The following is a 6232-nucleotide window of genomic DNA, read 5'->3' on the forward strand; positions in this document are numbered from 1 at the left end:
TAGTTTGGTGTTCAATATATATATACTATATATTTTTAAAAGTACTATTTCTCATCTTTGATTTTTTTTTTCGTATCTTGTTTGGACTAAAAGTTGTTTTTGAAATCTGAAGAATCAGAGTTGGTCTTATTTTGGGTAATAATGGTTGGTATTTTATTTAATGGAGTTAATGCTTTTAAACATATTCCCGACTAATTTAGAGGGGGATTTTCTTTTATGGTGGTCAATTTGGTATATAGGGAGGCATTTCTGTATTCCAGTTGTATTTATGGTTATAAATTTTACGAATCTATAGGGAGACTTTTACGTGTTCATTATTGTAGAAAATCTGATATCAAAGACTTGATGAAAGGAACACAGAACTAAAACTCAAACAAACTTCTATTGATTGATGTATTTCGACTCATGGCTCAACAACCTATTTATATGAGTAACAAACTTGACTCTCAAGAAAAATAACTTTCCAAACATAATCAAACTCTAACAAAGAAACTTATAAACAATTCTCACGTAAATAAACTCTTAAAACAAGTAATAATTGCAACCCAAATAAACTTCTATAAACCGTACCATGTCAACAAGAGTTGTTGATCCATTCACTTCATGTCAACTGTACCAGTTGACTCAACCATATTGGTTTATTCTTCATAGTATCTTGGTTTATTCTTCAACAATTATAATAAAATCCGAGAGGGGAAAAGAAAAATGTAAAAAAAAGTGAGAATTTGAGATGCAAATGGTATAAGTGATTGATAGACAAATCAATGATGATATTCTTGAAAATGCACACGAATGAAAAAGATTTTGTGACTAATCGGGATTTTTTTTGTAGACGAATTATTGATTTGAAACTGGTGTTTGACACCAAAACACAAAACCAGAACATAAATGGGAAAAAACAGAGATACATAAATTATGGTACCATTAGCCCATATTTGTAGTGATAAATTCACGTTTTGTATTTTATGGATAGTTCCTGTTTTATATTATCAACCAATGTCGTTGTAAATATTAAGATGTTGTCGTGACGGGTATTCTAATTCCAGGAGGTCAGCATTAGTGAATTGGTGTCTTTTCATACCTACTTCATGACGTAATGGTTATCCTTTAGATTTTGTTTCCTTTTAAATAAAAATTCAGTTATAGGTTTAAGCTATAACCGCTTATAAGATAAAACGGGAAAATATGCTTTACTTGCCTGCTCATTAAGGACGCGACCTTTCAAAGATAAAACATGCAAATATGCGTTACTTGTCTGCTCATTAAAGACGCGACCTTTCAAATAATGCCTGCTCATCAAGGACGCAACCATTCGCCAACAGGTGTATTGGATGTCTATATAAGCATTACTCGTATCTGCTTATAGCATTCTACAATATTAAGAAAATCTTAATTGCTTTAAAAAAAATTATAATCTTTCATCAGTATAATAGTGATGGATATGTTGCCGGAATTAACTACCGAGATACTACAGCACCTCCAAACTGAAGAAAGCATTTTAGCAAGCAAATGTGTTTCCAAAGAGTGGAATACTATCCTCAGGGACAAAAGAATTGGACTCCTTTTTGGTGTCACACCAAGAATAGGGAAAGAAGTTACTCAACTCTTTTATAGAGAGGAAGATTTCAGCCCGATCGTAACAGCCAACAATCACGACGCCCCAAATGATGGAACCCATGAAGATTTGACTAAGTTGCACCCAATAGTTGGATCTTGCAATGGTCTGGTCTGTTTTTATGTTTCACACCACGGCATACAAAATCCTGTATATGTTATGAATCCAGAAACTGGTAAGCACCTACATCTGCCACAACTATGCATCCCAATTATTGCACGAGATCAAGTACTTTCTTGGTATCCTGTAATTGGGGGTTTCAGATACTGTCAACGTACCGATGAGTACAAGGTAGTTCGAATTCACATGGATGGTAAAGTTCAAATACACACTCTATGAGACAAGAAAGGATGGAGGAACATAGCATGGGAGATTCCTTATATTTTTCGGAGTTCAGGTGTGTACGCACATGGTTGTATTTTTTGGAATTATTGTTGTCAGTGGGATAATGGCATAGTTTCTTTCAATTTGGACACTGAGACATTTCATCAACATTCGCGACCCCCGCATCATATTCCTAGGAGTGAATTCCCATCAGTTGGGATGGTTATGTTCGGAGTTCGCCTTTTATTTTACTACATCCATGAGGCCTGCTGTGATGAGGGGATTAATCAGCCCCGGATAGATTTCTGGGCACCCATTTCCAAAAAAAATATTCATACATGGGCACCTGGCGGGGAATGGAATTGGAATCATAAGATAAGCATTTTCTTGGAAAAGGATGAGGATGAAGGGTGGTCGGCCTATTACCCGATAACTTTTGGAAAAACAAGGACCTCCTATTGTGGCAGAATGAGCGTTTATTGCGTTACAATGCACTCACCAGAACTTGGACGGAAATTTGGGGGACACAACTGTGGGAAACAAGCAAGGTTGCAATTATTCCTCATATGAGGAGCGCTGTCTCGTTGAAGAATTTTGGTGGAAAATCGGAAACATGTACTCATGATGTCCATGCCACTAACACATTCCTTGGGTTATCTATGTAGCTTTTTTTTTCTTGTAGTTGTGTTGTTTTTTTGTATTTGGATTTGGATTTTTTTCCTATGTACAATTTATTCCTTGGGTATGTAGATTTTTTTTCTCTTGTAGTTGTGTTTTTTTTTGTTTTTTTTTTTGGTGTTTGGATTATTTTCTATGTTGAAATGTACAGTTTAGTTTGGGTCATTGTTTAACTAGACAACCTTTGGTTTTTTTCCTTTTTTTGCGTTACACCTATGGTCCAGCCGTCCGGGCCACCCCAACCCACCTAGGTAATTAGTCGAAAAGTAGAAAAATTATCTGGGTATTTCCTAAGAGATCATGATTTATTTTAGTTTGTTATGTTCGGAATGTATATATTAGATGAAAAAGGAAATTAGATAAACATGAAAATATTCATTCCATACCTCATTATACTGCTACAATATCTCATTTTTTAGTAATATGGAAATTGAAATATTCTGTGTAAATACCAAAGAATCGTGATTTAAGATAATGATGGAAAACCTAAAAAATTAGAGTTTTCAAATTACACCAAGCATAGAAAAAAACTAACATAGAGTATTAAGAGGGATTGTTGATATGAAATTGACGAGAGGATCCAAAAACGTCCTAGACTGACGCGACCATTCGCCAACAGGTATATTGGATGTCTATATATATATATATATATATAAGCTTTATACTCGTATTTGCTTGTAGCATTCACAATAAGAAAATCCTAAAAGCTTGTAATTTTTTTGATAATCTTTCATCAATATAATAGTGATGGATATGTTGCCGGAATTAACTACCGAGATACTTCGGTGCCTCCAAACTACAGAAATCGTTTTAGCAAGCAAATGTGTATGCAAAGAATGGAATACTGTCCTTGGGGACAAAAGAATTGGATTCCTTTTTGGTGTCACACCAAGAATGGGGAAAGATAAAGTTACCCAACTCTTTTATAGAGAGGAAGATTAGCCCGATCGTAACATCCAACAATCATGATGCCCCGAATGATGGAACCCATGATGATTGGACTATGTTGCACCCAATAGTTGGATCTTGCAATGGTCTGGTTTCTTTTTATGTTTCACACCACGACATACAAGATCCTGTATATATTATTAATCCAGAAACTAGTGACCACCTCCATCTGCCACAACTATGCATCCCAATTGCAACGGATCAAGTACTTTCGTGGTATCCACGATACAACGTAATTGGGGGTTTCGGATACTGTCAACGTAACAATAAGTACAAGGTAGTTCAAATTCACATGGATGATAAAGTCCAAATACACACTTTAGGAGACAAGAGGGGATGGAGGAACATATCATGGGAGATTCCTTATACTTTTCGGAGTTCAGGTGTGTACGCACACGGTTGTATTTTTTGGATAGATTGTTGTCAGCAAGATATTGGCATAATATCTTTCAATTTGGACACCGAGACGTTCCATCAACATTTTCCACCCCCGCATCATATTCTTGGGAGTGAATTTTGGATAAATACTTACCCATCACTTGGGATGGTCATGTTCGGAGTTCACATTTTATTTTACTACATCCATGAGGGAATTGATCGGCCCCAGATAGATTTTTGGGCTCCCATTTCCAAAGAAAATATTCATACATGGGTGATAAGCATGTAAATGCTACATTTTATATGCATATTTATATTAGGTAGGATAAAATATTTTAGTTACTAATACTATTTTAGTGCTTTTGTAGAAAGTACAAGTGAATTCAATCATCCAGCGAATAAACAGCAAAATGTGAGACTTAATGGTGTTTGCGGCGAAAATGGCAAAATGTGGTTGGCCTGGTACTTCCATATATCAGCAACCACAATGATGAAATATGTTGGCCTGGTATTTCTATATATCAGCAGCACTTATTATGCTGGCCTGGTATTTCCATGTATCAGCAGCTTATTATGCTGGCCTGGTATTTCTATATATCAGCAGCATTTACTATGCTGGCCTGGTATTTCTATATCAGCAGCACTTATTATGCTGGCCTGGTATCTCCATATATCAGCAGCACTTATTATGCTGGCCTGGTATTTCTATATATCAGCAACACTTATTATGCTGGCCTGGTATTTCCATGTATCAACATCCGGGTTGGCTTGGTATTTCCATATATCAGCAACCACAATGATGAAAGGGTTTGGCCTGGTAGTTCCATATATCAGCAACCACAATGACAAAAAATGACAAAATGTAGCTGGCCTGGTATCTCCATATATATCAGCAGCATATAATTGTTTCAGAGGCGAGGCAGAAACGCAGCAAAGGAATTGAAATCAAAGTGGGGTTGGCACATGGAAACTGAAAATGGGAACTATTTTAACTTTCTTACTTTATTACAAATATATTCCACCGAGAAAGATAATTTATTTGTCATGTGAAGAATTAATTGAGGAATATTTACATGTGACTATTTTGGAAGTAAAATAACTCTTTCTTCATTTGGGAGATTTTGGAAATAAGGGGAGTTTATTATTTCATTGGAAGAACGAGGTGGCAATACTATTTGGGGAAAGATACTGATGACGACATCAACTTGCATGCAAGATATTTCAGAGAATAATTTATTTTGATACTTTGATTAATGAAATAAAAGAAAAGGAAGGTGTATAAGAAGGGGGTGACTATTTGAGAAATGAGGAGGCGCGGCTACGGCCGTTTATAGAGAAGAGGGTTTTGCTGTTTTGATTTCCTTTTCTCCATGATTTGCTAGATTGTTTGTTAGGGTTTAGGTAGAAACCAATTAATTGTGAAAACTCTACATTGATATATGCTTAATAATGATTTGATTGATTAATAGTTTTTCTTCACAAAGCTTGGTGTTTAATCGTTTATGTGATTTTCTTGATTATTTATGCTTTTGAATTGATATTTCGTGCTTCGGTTAAATCCCTAGACGTGGTATGCAAGGATTGATAGGTAATGCTTTAGAATCACTACCCATTAAGCGAAGAAAACTATAGCGGAGAAACAGTATTTGAAAATAAAAGCATGGAATATATTTTTAAAGATTAGTAGAGTTTGCATAATTAATTGGTGGAAACCGAAAACCTTAATAACCCATTTTTATATTATATCATTTTGTTCCAAACTCCTGAAAAATCGTTAAAACATCATCTTGTCGATTAGTTACTTTTGATATTAGTTGGTTGAGTATTTCACACTCCTCGAGGGAACGACCTGTACTTGCCATTGTTCTACTAGTTAGACATTGTGCACTTGCAGTATTATTATTGTAGGTTTTCGAGCCTACCAATGGGCACCTGGCGGGGAATGGAATTGGAATTCTGAGATAAGCATTTTCTTTAAAGAGGATGAATGGCCGACTCATAACCCGATAGCCTTTATAAATAACAAGGAACTCTTATTTTGGCAGAATAGGTGTTTATTGCGTTACAATACACTCACCAGAACTTGGACGAAAATTTGGGGGGCACTACCGTGGGAAACAAGGGTTGCAATTATTCCTCACATGAGGAGCGCTGTCTCGTTGAAGATTTTTGGTGGACAATCGGAAATGTGTACTCATGATGTCCATGCCACTAACACATTCCTAGGCTTATCTATATAGCTTTTTTTCTTGCAGTTGTGTTTTTTTTTTTTTTTTTGGTTTTTGGTTT

This window comes from Papaver somniferum, chromosome 1 (genome assembly GCF_003573695.1).
Source record: "Papaver somniferum cultivar HN1 chromosome 1, ASM357369v1, whole genome shotgun sequence".
In the NCBI taxonomy this organism is placed as follows: domain Eukaryota; kingdom Viridiplantae; phylum Streptophyta; class Magnoliopsida; order Ranunculales; family Papaveraceae; genus Papaver; species Papaver somniferum.